The sequence below is a fragment of the Mus musculus genome, chromosome 4, assembly GCF_000001635.26.
Source record: "Mus musculus strain C57BL/6J chromosome 4, GRCm38.p6 C57BL/6J".
NCBI lineage: Eukaryota > Metazoa > Chordata > Mammalia > Rodentia > Muridae > Mus > Mus musculus.
Window position 1 is genome coordinate 89,071,064 of NC_000070.6, and position 13,933 is coordinate 89,084,996.

The 13,933-nt window shown below is 39.4% G+C and overlaps 1 long non-coding RNA gene across 1 annotated transcript in view; it reads left to right on the forward strand.

Moving 5' to 3' along the window:
- Wincr1 (WNT induced non-coding RNA 1) overlaps positions 1–13,547 on the forward strand; it is a 34,304-nt gene extending 20,757 nt beyond the window's left edge. The window contains exon 3 of the long non-coding RNA NR_033533.1: positions 13,174–13,547. This is a non-coding gene — a long non-coding RNA (WNT induced non-coding RNA 1). The remainder of the gene's footprint in view (positions 1–13,173) is intronic.
- The last annotated feature ends 386 nt before the right edge of the window (positions 13,548–13,933 follow it).

Sequence of the window (13,933 nt, forward strand, 5' to 3'; positions counted from 1 at the left end):
TCACTCCCCTCAGTGTTTTCCCACAGATTGAGACAGCTTCTCAAGATCTCCGTCCTCTTTCATGCCTTCTGGTGAGCTTCCCCCTCTCCAGGTGCAGCACAAACATTGCCTCATTGTCGAAGAATTCTGCACTTTTTCTTGCCAGGTGCCATTAGCAAAAAGACAATGTGTAGAAATATTAAGCAGACTAGTTTCTATTTTAGAGGTCACCAGGAGACAGGGAAAAATACAACATTAATTGAGTTGGAAGATAATGGCTAAAAATGTTTGGAGGGAGGCTGACAAGATGTCTCAACGTAAAGGTGATTACTGCCAAGCCTCACAACCTGATTTTGATCCCCAGAAGCCAAGTGATGGAAGGTAAAATCTGACTCCTGCAAGCTGTCCCCTGAGCTCAATACATGCACGGCACTATAGCATGTTTACCACATACAAATAAATAAATAAATAAATAAATAAATAATATAAATGTTACTTTAAATTTTATAAGTGTTTGGATGAGTAACAGAGTTTAAAAAACAATTTCTTGCTTAGAAGTATGCCCATTTGTTAGAGAGAGTAGAATGTTGGGAATGAGACTAGAACTATCTAGAAAATCAGATGGCATTGAGCAGTCAAGATTGTTATATACGTAGCCTCCAATCCTGCACTGTTTTACTCATTTATAAAATAAGATTGTATCCACCACAGAGAGGGGTTTTGAGGGCTTCATATGCCCATAGGAGTAACACTCAACAGACAGCTCTTGTCATGCTCATTGTTAGTGATGTGTTCAATTGTCCTGTATGCAAAGGAAGAAACTTACCCAAAAACTGGCCATGCAGAAAGTCAGGGAAATATAAAAGGTACCAAGTCTCTTCTCAGAAGAGACTTGTAGACATTCTCAGTAGGTTGTCTTTTCCTCCACAAACTCCCAAGTTTAAAAAATCTTGCAAAAATAAGCCTTCACTTTGTCAGTCCTTCCTGGCTATTGCCATTTAAGACAGGTATCAAGATTGAATGCAATCTAGGTGGCTTTAACCAAATGCCACGTGGAGTTTTGTATGCTAACTATTCCAACAAGATGCTACCTGGATTTCTGTGTGGCACCTCGGGTGCTATTGTATACTACATGTTCTCATATTCTCACCTGAACTTCTGGATAAAATTGTTTAAGACCATTTAAGCTGGAGCTGTTTTGATTGGTGCTCAGTGAAGATGGATGCATTGCTTTCTAACCTGTACTCAGCTCTTCCTCCCTCACTGACAGCGTGAACATGAAAACAGCCCAGTGATCTATGAAAAGCTGCCTCACCTTCCAGCTAAACAATGCTTCCCTTTAGAAGCATCAGAGCACCAAAATTACCTTAGGAGACCTGACTCAACTTGTTCCTCCATTGTAGAGTAAGATTAAAGTGGTTTGGGGCTTGTTTTATTTTTTTACCTACTCCCCCTTCCAACCCTCCCCCCTTAATCCTCTATCCGGCTGATTCACGACAGCTGTTAAATAACTAGACATTTAGGTAAAGGCAGACTGAACCTATAAATCACTGCATGTGATATAATAACCAGCTCTCTGAGGCACAGCCTGCTCATGCTGTCTTGCTTTGCTTTTTTTATGCTGACTTCAGCTCCAGCATTTGTATGAAGGGATTTAAAGCAATTGTAAACACTTATCTCTGGGACGGCATTGTCAACATGGAAATACATACAAATCAGTAAGTTTCCAGTACATTCATAGAGTTGGGGATTGGGCTTTCTGAGAACATATGTATCCTCCAAGCCTGTTTAAAAAAAATCCCCCTACTCCCCAAGGAAATAATTATTAGGACTATCTTGGCTGTGAATGACAGAAACCATTATCAGCTGGTTTCAGAATCAGAAGATACGAAATATTGCAGGGAACCCATTTGCAGAGATTCTGTGGTACTTATGGCACTGGAGCCTGGAAAGACATCGAGAATCTCTGCACTTCATCTCTTTCTCAGTCTACCCATTCCTTCTTTCTGCTCTCTATTAATTGGTTCCCTTCATGTAGCACACATTTCTGGTTTAGCACATCCATTTTCCTTTTATCTAAGGGCACCTCGGGATCACATCTTCTATTAATATAAACATATAGCCAGGATGATGAAGCCCAAAACCTTGAAGGAAGTTGGCTGGAAACCAAAACTCAGTTCCAAACAGTGCAATCTCTACCAGGAAGTTCCTCCCCCTTCAGCACCTACCACGAAGCTCCTCCTCTTTCAACATCAGAAAGCTCCTCCTCCTTCAGCATTTACCATGAAGCTCCTCCCCCTTCAGCATCTACCATGAAGCTCCTCCTCTTTCACATCAGGAAGCTCCTCCCCCCTCAGCATCTACCACGAAGCTCCTCCTCTTTCAACATCTGGAAGCTTCTCCTCCTTCAGCACGCACTTGATGCGAATGCGAAGTCAAATGCTATCCTAATTCATATCCCCTTAAAGCTATTAAAAATTAATGTTTCTCTTTAGAGTGATAGTGGTTAGTTAGCACTATAAAGTATCTATTTTATTACATTAATTGATCTCTTTTCTTAATGTTATGAAATCAGATGGACTCCTGACCCTATCCTTGAAAGGAGCAATTTTGATGAGGAAGACAGGTCGTAATGATCAAAATGTCCACTAAAGGGTTTACCGTGTGAACATGCAGTTGTTAGAACATAGTTAAGTTTGAGGTTGTTTCAACTACTGCTAACTCAGTGAGCATCTTCACCCACAAACTGTCTCCTTCAGCATGAGCCCCTTCTCTTGGCCGAGAGAGCTTTAGATGAACTTATCTCCAAAGTCTTTGCAAGTGTAGTGTGCTCTCCTTAATGTGCCCTACTCTAGCTACAAAACAACTATTACACAGTGAGAAGGGATTTTCCTGAATCATCTTTGCAAGTTAATATCCTAATGCCAAAAATGTCAACAGTTATTTTGGGATTCTGAGTTACCCTGCTTAGTATCCTAACATCCTGGAGGGAAAAAAAAGATACTGCTTTAAAGTTAATCCTATATTTTGTTTTGTTTTGTTTTGTTTTGTTTTGTTTTGTTTTGTTTTGTTTGCAGGAACATACCAATGTCCCACAGTTTCTGGGATTACTGTAATCCAAGATTATACTATACATTAGGTATTTAAGGCTGCAGATGTCAAAGTCAGATCATATAAATTCAGGCCTTTATTCTACCAGTTTTTAACTGAAAGCTAATATTTAGAATAAATATAATTATAATAAAGGGTTTTCAAACACTACACATGATTTAAGCACCTACAACTTCAATAAATAAATGTGATATTTTTAAAGTATATATCTTTAAACCCTTAAAATCTACAAACCAAATTTTATTAAAACTATTGTCATTCAGATCCCAGTCTAAAACCTGGAACATAATATTTACCTAATAAATCTTTTTAGGTGAGAAAATAAATGACAATACTGTCCTACATGGGACACTGATGTGTTTTACAAAGAGCCAAGTAGTATATCTCTCATTTAAAATTCTTTCAATAGATTGCTGTGTATTAAGATTACCTGTTGTTTTCAATCCTCTTTGCATAGCCCTAAGGGATGCCTATTGTTTTACCCAACAATTATGAGCATATGGCTGTAGATAGCATTACTTGGGAGCTGGTAAGCTCTTTAAACATTGTTTGTAGATGCCTGGGTCGGACTCAAACTTGCTAAGTTAGAATCTTGGATACTTTTAATAAGCCACAAGGGATCAGCCAGGGTAGCAGCCTCTACTGTGACCTGGCTGTTCAATGTGACCTAGTGTTTTCAGTGGTGTCTCAAGCACATGTTTGCTTCAGTGTGTATGAAGCAACACTAGTTATGTGCAGTACTAGTCAGGCTGCTCCAGAGAAACAGAACCGACAAGATTTGTTATTTTAAGGACTTGGCTCACACAACTGGGGAGGCTTGAGGAATTCAAAGCTCTGCAGGACAGGCTAGACACCTGGGAAGAGGGATCTGCGGGCGGAATCTTTTTGTCTTCTAGAGAAATCAATCTTTTCTACTATGGCTTCCAACTGACTGAGTGATGTCTACTCCCAACAGGAAGGGTAAATTTACTCAAAGTCTACCAATGTAAATATTAGACTCATCTTTCAAAAAAATCACCCCCCAAAAACCCACTGTAATATTTGTCCAAAACTTTGGGTAACTGACCTAGTCAAACTGACACATAAAATTAACTCTCACAGACACACGGGGGAGGGGGGGGGCGTTTTTGTCAGTAGGATCCACTCACGCCCCAGCAGGCACTCCTTTCTGATAGTCTCCTTTCAGAATGCAAAGCTGAGGTGGGAGAGTTAAAAGTCCCACAGCCCAGCTTTCACAAGAGCCCCGGGTGGATTCTGCATGGCTGCCTCTATCTGCAGGGGTTCTCTTATTTCACATTCACTTGCCTGTGAATGTCTCTTAGAAAACCTGAGAGACCCTGTCAAATGAATGTACACACTCATCCGTTCTTATGGGAATTACATCCAGGAAATCTAGATTAATCCCAAGTCAAAACTGCCAATGTAACCAACAGATTCTCTCCTGGTTGTAGACACAATAACCATGTCAACACCACACAACTGCACTTTTCAAAAGACCCTGCCTCTGAACTTTGCAATTTGTCAGAGTTCTCAGGGAGAAGTTTGCAGAACATTTTCATGGATACATGAATTGCTATGTTAGATTTTGGGTTTTTGTTTTGTTTTTTTTTTAATACTTGTACAAGGCTGGTTATGGTGGTTCTTGCTTGTAATCCCACCACTCAAGAAGGTGGACTGGGAGTTCAAGATCTTCCTCAGGTATATCTTGAGTTCAAGGACACTGTTTCAACCCCTGTCCACCCTGGCACAAGTGTGCCTGTGGGCACGCACACCTGTACAACCTTGCCTATGATTCCAAAACCAAAATTATTTTCAGGAAATATTACTGTAACAGCATTAGCTTTTAGTTTGTCTGGATTGCATGTTTTCAAAATTCGAGGTGCGCAGCCTCAGAGTTATTGGAAAAGTACTAAATTCACTGAGCTCCAAGCATTGTTAAATACATTTTGTTTAAAACACCTGTAAAAACAGGTCAGTGGCCAACATGACTTTCACAATAAAAGTTCTAACTTTCATATTCCTTAGAATGAAGTGAAGTTTAAAGCAGAGATTTATGGTTAATCTCAAATGTCAAATGTTACTGAACAGTTTTATATTTAATACACAGATTCTCTCTCTCTCTCTCTCTCTCTCTCCCTCCTCCTCCTCCTCCTCCTCCTCCTCCTCCTCCTCCTCTTCCCTCCCTCCCTCCCTCCCTCCCACCTTCTCTCTCTGTCTCCCTCTCTCTGAATGAATTTTAGTTTGGCTTCATCTTGTAAAGTTTTAAGTGTATCTTTGTATAATAGCTTCTAGCTCACACATTCATATGCTGAACCATACAGCATCATTGTAATTGGGCTAAATTACCAATAGCATACTATTAATAATACCACTTCTTAAAAGGATAATTGCTGACTCCTGAATTAATAATACTGTGCACTCCCAACTGCTGCTCAAGCTGAAGATTCACATAAACACCTGTTTCAGATTCCATGCGTCATTCTTTCTGTTAATTCAGTGACAATGAAACTCTGCTTTAAAAATCTAGCTACATCTCTTTTCACCAGCAAAATTGCTGGGCTATATCTTTCAATCAAAACAAATTCAATTTGGGTGTATTTTCAAAGCTGATGTTAAACTTTTTGTTGCATGAGGAGCAATTTTGATAGATTAGGAAACTTGATTCCCCAAAGATCACTGGAAACTGTCTGACTATAAATACAAAACTCCCTCATTCCCACACTGTCTGGGAGCCAGAAGTAGTTCAGCCCACAGACCCACAAAACTAAAGTTTTCAAGCCATGTGTTGAGATTACCTACAAGGTACACGGTGAGATATTTATTTCCTGCCAAGAATGAAGCCAGCATCTCTGGTTTTGGAGAGAATGGCTTCTTGCTCCCTGATTGGTTTTAGAATTGCATCCTTGGTTGCACAAACTTCAGCCAAAGGGCCTTCAACAATCTGCCAGGTAAGCTAAAGAACTAAGCCAGAAAGCAGTGGAGAGTGAAATAAAACTCAATCAGATAGACTATATTTGCCAGAGTTGTGTGAAGCAATAGAAAAGAAAAGATCTTTGGAGTATTTTTGCAAGGAAAAAACAGTAATAGTTAATATTTACTTTGCACTTTCCAGTCAACTGAAGAACTAGATTGCTTCTCAATTGTTCTGAATGTTTCTCCAGATCTAGACATGAGTCCCTGCAGAGATCGCCTTGGGGAGGCTCAGTTTTATTTAGACAATATTACTTAACCAAAGTAATGCGCATATTTTTAATAAATTGAAGTGACATTACTTTCCTTCAGTTGCAGTCTGGTGTCCCTAAGTGGATAGAAGACATCAAATTAAATTTCTTGTGAGAAACGACTAAGCCCTTGATGACCTAAATGTGGAGCATATGGTAGTTATTAGAAAGCCAGAAGAGGGAATAGAAATAAAGGGGACTTGTTTAGTTCATATTATGAGAACTCATCAAGATATTACATGGCATTCATCAGTTTTCAGTTACTATGGCAAAGCACCTAAGACAATCAACTTAGAAAAAGAAACAGTTTATTTGTCTAATTCTTTCAGAAGTTACTCTTTGGTTGCTTGTTGCTATTGCTCTCGGCATGTCGTGACACAGTATATTTTTATGTGATTTTATAATACAGAGGCCTGTTCTTTTTCAGGGTGGCAGGGATCAAAAATAAAGAACCAGACCAGGGTCAAATATTCTTTCCAAAGCCAATCCCAAAATAACCAAACTTCTTGCAATTAGGCCCCACACAGACATTTCACCACTTCCTAATGGTGCTGTAGACTGGGAACCAGACATTGACTACATGAATATTTGGGGGACATTCAAGGGCCAAGCTGGGGCTTCCACTGATACCCATTAATATACAACCTATGCATATTCCAAATTTTAAAAGAGAATTTCAGAATCCAGGACTTGGCCCAAGTTATTATAAAATCACACCCACATGGCAACCCATTAAGTATACATGACATGATCTCCAATGGTCATCATTTGTAGGGCTTGCCTCCCTCACTAGGCTTGCTCCACTGACATTTGTGCCTCATCCTTCCTGGGCCAATCCATGCACAAATGTATGCACCACACTTAGGAAATCTCTGTCCAGTCCCACTGGGATTTTATGGTTTTTTCCACACTGTTGTGCCACTATAGGAGAAAGAGAGTTGAACACTGATTTAAAACAGACAACAAACTGTGCTCACACTGTCTTTGACATCTTGAGGATAAAAGTTCTTTCTGAAAAGAACCTCTGAGGGGAATACTGTATCTGCTTTCTTGGGTTCCCTTTCCAGAGAAAACCAGGGGCTTTGTTACTTCTGAGGAGTCAAAATTCATACCAAGGCTAAAGGCTTCCAGCACACAAAAAAAGCAGTAATGCTAGAAAAACTGCTAGTCTTTCTTCTGGTGCCTTCTTACCTACCTGTCAGCCGCTGGCCTCAGGCAGATTGTGCAACCTTCCTGGACCTTCCTGCCTCATCTGGAAATAAGGATAATGATGTTGCCTGAAGCCTGGGCCCTGCTCCAGGCTGTCCCTTAAGATTCCTTCCAACTCTGAGATGCGCGATTTCGTAATCCCGTCCAAATTAGCAAACACTCTAGCAGTTACCACTTTGCATTATTCATCGCTGACTTTTCTCCGGTCCTCTCCGATCTGCTGTCTACTTGAAACTATACATGCACACCTCCCCTTTATGACATTTCCAGTAAAATTTTAAGAGAGAAATGTGCTTTCCGCGTACGTTCCACATAGTTGTTTTTAAGGTAATTAACCTGTCACTGTCAAAACACCCTGTATGTATTAATTATCCAGTTAAGTGGGTGCAGTTGAGAAGAACGGGTATGTCTAGAGAGCCGTACTTAAGAAATGTAATAGTAGCCACTTAATCTAACTACCCACTGACCTCATCTAGAGTGCATGGGAATGAAATGGAGTGGTAGAGTAGAGCCTGGAAGGTTTCTCTCTCCTGCTGTGGGAACAGCTCGGCAGATATCATTAGTAACATCCTCTGCAGAATTCAGGAGCTATTGTGCCAACTGGGTGGATAACGCCCTGCCTGGGCCTGGGATCCCATGCTTATAATCCCAACACTTGCGAGGCAGAAACAGGAGGAGCTCAAGGCCAGCCTCAGCCACATAGTAAGTAAAGGCCAACTTGGGTTATGAACAATCAAAGTAAGTACATATCAAAACTGGCCTGTTTTCACCCACACTGGCTATTAATTAAACCTAAAACACTGCACACTGTTTTTATGGCCTCTAACATTTTCCAAAGTAGGACCAGGTTTGGGTTTTTTTGTTATTTGTTTTTGTTTGTTTGTTTGTTTTTTAGACAAGAATGAGACTAGTTTAAGTAACTTCTCATACTCTGGAGAATTCTTGTTAGCCTCTGAAAGCTGTATGCAAGCAGTTCCCTGGTTCTAGGCTTGTAAAAGACTTTGTTATGTTTGCATCTTGCCATACAGATGATTGGCCAAATGACATATTCAAATCACAAGCATTAGAAGCACACATCCTCACATGACTCCTGCCTTACCAGGTATCAAGCACTAGGCACATATCCTAAGTTTCCTTGTCTGCAATGATGTTAAAATATCCTACATGGAAGAATGCTAAGGATCAAAGGAAATGAGGCATATAAGTCATATGTCTGTGAATTCTTTTAATAAAAAAGTATTACTCTGTGTTTCCTATATGACTGACATAATATAAGTGCTTAAAATATCAGAGGACCACCTAGTCAAGCTCTTAGCTTCACTGAGATGACCTTCCAGTGGCCAGTCACAGCCTCTGTTTCCCAGGAGTTGCCCATCAGTTGATAATTATGTATTGTCATTATTAAATTCATTTTGCTTTATGTTTGGTTTTCTGCTTCTTTGCTGAGTTGGGGATTGAACCAACAGTCATGTGCATGTCAGCCAAGAGCTGTATCACTGAGCTACATTCCTAGCCCTTAAAATGTATAGTATTTTAATCCAAAAGTAAATGTTAACCCTTAAACACCACTAAAGCAGTTGAATGGGCCAGTAACAGAAATACTCTCTGTGGTGACATTTCTCACACCTACATACAGCTTTTCTGAACTTAGTTCTTAGGCCAAGAATAAAATCCTGAGATGCAGACAACAGAATGTGTGTTCCATCAGAAAGAAGAATTTAAAAATGAGGCTTAAAATATAAGTGCTTTGAAACTGTCGAGAAGAGTAGAACAGGGCGATGTTTAAGAAGATGGACCCTCTAGCCATTTGAGTAAGCTTGAAACCAGACTCTACACTTCCCAGTGCAATAACATTGGAACTTCCTTGTCTTTGATAGCATGCCTCTCTCCGCTTCCTAGTCTGCCCAGGTGAGAGCAAAGAGCCTCACACCCTCGTCCCCACAGCCACAAGCCTTCCCATTACACCTACTCTTCCATAATGGACCTTACCCTCAAGCTGTGAACTAAACAAAGTCCTTTCTTCCTTCTATTCGTCCATCCTTTTGTCCTTCCTTCCTTTCATCCTCCCTCCTTCCCTAAGTGGCTCTTGTCAGGGATTTTGTCGCAGCAGGCAGAAACGTAACTGCTATAAATATTTTCTACCTCAAAGACCTCTGTGTATATTAAGTGAATTATTTCAGGCCTGGAGAAATGGTTCAGTATTTATTAGCACTGGCTGTTCTTCCAGAGGACCTAGGTTCAATTTCCAGCACCACATGGATGCTTACAACTGTCTACAACTCCAGTTCCAGAGGATCCAATATACATACATACATGCTGGTAAAACACCAATGCACATAAAATAAAAACAAATAAATAAAAATTTTAAATTTAGTGAATTAATCCACATAATCTCTCATAACACTTCCTAGTAAATAAGTAAGGGTTAAATTATATCATTACTCTTGTTATTGTTGTTATTAAAGAGAACTCATGATTCTCATCACTAACATATGGAGAGATATGTGACACTAATTAGCCATAACAAGCCACCCACCTCCAGGGGATACAGAAGTAACAATTCAGATCCCTGTGTGTGTTACACTTGGTTGTTAGCTATATTCTCAAAATTGTGTTCCGTAGGATGTTAAGACGATCCACAAAAAAAGAGAGTTTTCCAACCCATAAATCTTGGAAGTTATTCTTTGAGTATTTAATATATATACTCACAAGCCAGGTCAGCTTCAAACAGATGGAATTCTCAAACTTATCTCACTAGTCTCAAAAATTTAGTCCTAATGGAAATTTGCAAAACAGTCGTACCATTCTTAGATTGCTCTCCTGAAGCAGAGAGGTCTAGGGTGTAGTGGGTCATCACATCTCTTCCATAGTCTGCTCAAAGGCCTCAGACTTGGTAACGACATCAGTCATGGAGAGAGCATCTTTTTTTTTTTAAGTGTTAAAATGTTTTTTTTTTCCATTTTTTATTAGGTATTTAGCTCATTTACATTTCCAATGCTATACCAAAAGTCCCCCATACCCACCCACCCCCACTCCCCTACCCACCCACTTCCCCTTTTTGGCCCTGGCATTCCCCTGTACTGGGGCATATAAAGTTTGCGTGTCCAATGGGCCGGAGAGAGCATCTTGAACAGAACTTCTCAACCTGTGGGTCATGGTCCCTTCAGCAAACCTCTATCTCCAAACTATTTACATTATGATTCATAACAGTAGCAAAATTGTAGTTATGGAGTAGCAACAAAAATAATTTTATGGTTGGGGGTCACCAGAACATGAGGAATGGTATGAAAGGGTCACGGCGTTAGGAAGGTGGAGAGCCACTGCTCTAGACAGTGGAAACTGACATGTTGCAGATCAGGACAACGTATTATTTTTGTAGATTCTGTTCCTAGACTGTAGTGAGGGAAAACGCTAGGGAAAGAAACAAAACAAAAAACCTGAAAGTCTGTCATCGGTGTGGGTGTTGTCGGGACAACAGCACAGCACATAAAGGAACCATTCTTTTAAATCCAAATGCTGTTATGTGAGTTACCAAAGAAGTCACATAAATTATTGACCAATGAGGTGAGTCTGATTTTACATCTTTATCATTTCACTTTTATGTTGCTCATTAGACAAAAATATCATCTGCTTGCACATCAAAACTAGCTATAGAACTTGTAGTTATAATTCTCCCCAAATTATCTCATCCAGAATGGATTTGATAAATATGTTTTGAAAATATGTCCCTGTATCACCAATGTCTAGAAATGTATCAATCATCCTCGTCCACTGTGGCGCACACCTCGCATCTAACAAGACTAGCACAGCCTGCCATTCCAGGGACCACTCCTAACTTCTGCATTGGAACTCTTTCTAGAAAAAAATGTTTAACAGTATTTTTCCTAACATAAACCTTCAACTTTTATTGTTTTATTAATATAATAATATAAAAATAGCTATATTCTCTCAATACATCCTAGACACAAGTTTCATATCTCAGAAAATTAAGTTCATGACATATATTACCTGATCAGGTGGTTTCAAAAGTGTGTTGTGTAGGCTTGTAAAGGCATTTTAATGGAGGAAGTGGGAGCTGACTGTAAAACTTGATAAAAACCTGCAACAGGTTAGCCAAATGGCGATTTCTAAGAGCATTGAGGAACATAACACTTTCCTAATGCATGTGTTTAAGGAATATCCTTTGGGGTCAGTGTTCCAGGAAACATGCTTAGGTCACTAATACCATCCGTGGTGCACAAGGTAAAGATGTTACAAACCAGCACTAATTTTCTGAGAACCCTTCACTCACACAGACATGGGAGAGCACAGGCAAGCAGGACATACATGAGAGATGAGATCCCAGGAGTTATTTTACTCACACCAGGGTTTTGTAGTACCACTGCATGGACCAACATCCTGCGAGTCAGTAAGTGTAAGTAGTGCTGTGGTCTGTAACTTGGTCACTGGGACTTTGTACCGTGATCCTTGCACTTTTACTAAGACAGGAGATAAAAGTGAAGCAACAACAGATCCCAGAATGATCCGAGGTCATAGTTTCCAAGAGTTTATTTTTCTTCCCTGATAGCACTTTCTTTTTCTTTCAGATCAGATTTATTTATTTTTATTTAGGAAAATAAAATCACTGTTGACAGAAGGTTCAAGAAATTTAGCATTTAAAAAAAAGAAGAAGAAGAAGAAGACATCCAATAAAAAGCAAAGCAATCCTAAGCTACAGGGGTATTTTCAAAGGTCTTCAGATTGCTAACATGCCAGAGGAAAGAAAGCATGAAGCTAAAAGCGACCAAGCTGCTAGTGAACCACAGGATCCAGTGTTTTAGGGAGGGTGGGATGCAGAGATGCTGGGGTGAGGGGAGGAACTAGGTGTTTCAAGGCCCACTGAGGTCCTGAGTGGAGAAGAGATAAGAACAGAGGAAACATCAGTTGGAAGGAAGGCTGCAGTAGGCATGCCCAGAAAGAGAGAATTATGTCAGAAGCTAAGGAAATGGGCAAGGCTATGTGGAATTTATGAGGTAAACTATAACAGGATTCTGTTGATGTAAAGACAGAGGTGACCATTCACCAAACATAGATACCAATGAAGAAAGCACTAGAGTTGTCTATGAACCAATACCATGCATAAATCTGCAGATGTGGTCATTGTGGATATATTTCTTAAGTTAGCATTCTGTATGTCACAAATGCAAAACGTGTGTTTTATGTGTCTGTATGTCTCCTGTTCTATTAATAATGTTACCACTAAACACCAACAGAAAATATAATTACAGAGATTCAATTAGTTGAATAGAAGACAATCTTTATTGCTTCAACATATCAGAAATTTCTGATCTTTAGCTCATGTATATTATATGCCTTTCCTAGATTTATGTATATTTTAATACATTAAAGAAAAACTAACAGTTTAAAGTTGTCTGAAAAAAAACAAACACAAATTGTGACCCAGAGATAGATTAATTTTTCTGTCTTTTTAAACGTGTTCTGTGGTTTTGTTTCATGCTTCCAGATTGCTTTGAGCTTCTTTTAAAATCTTTTTCTTAACAGTTGGTTTTTGTAAAAAATAACCCTCTGTGTGCTAATACCTGCAATTATAACAGCTGGTGTTTGTATGAAGTGACAGGGCTGAGCTAAACATTGATTATCTCTGTTCCTTCAGGGTTTGTGAAGACAAATCTTTCAGGAAAGCACTGAGCCTCAGAAGGCACCCACTTGAACTGAAGCCCTTGTCTCATGGAGCTGAAGTACTTGTCTTGGGACCACAACCACCAACCTGGGAGAGTGCACCCAACAGCAAAGCATTGCAAGACATAAACCACAGACAAGCTCTAGGTGCTGGATAAGCTGGAAAAAATCTCAGGAGCTTACATATCAGAACTCTGATACATTGTTAGTATTGAAAAATATCAAAATAAAGTCCTACTTCTTATATTCAAGAAAGGATATCAAAGAGATATTAATTTGTTTTTTAAATGACATCTCACATTGAAGAGCTATATTTTTATTTGACCAAATTATGTTTTATCCCTATTTTGTTTTGTATGGGATTTATTACTTTATTTATATAAAATGCTAAAGAAAAACTAACGAAATTTTACTTGCTCCTCTCTGTGTTTATGGAAACCCACTCCACATGTGGGGAAACGTTATTGAGTGATGAAAACAATGGCTCCTTACACAGAATGACTCTGAACTTAAAAGTTCAGCCTCTTGAACCTGTGGCTCCATAGGCCATAGGGCCATAAGAAGAGTGTTACATTATCCTGCTACATGGACTATTTATTAATCCACCTTCTAATGACTTCTTTTTCCTCCTTTTTAAAATTGGTTATTTTATTTATTTACACTTCAAATGTTGTTTCCCTTCCGGGTTTCCCTTCCAAAGCCCTCCCATCCCACCCTCCCCACCTTTGCCTCTC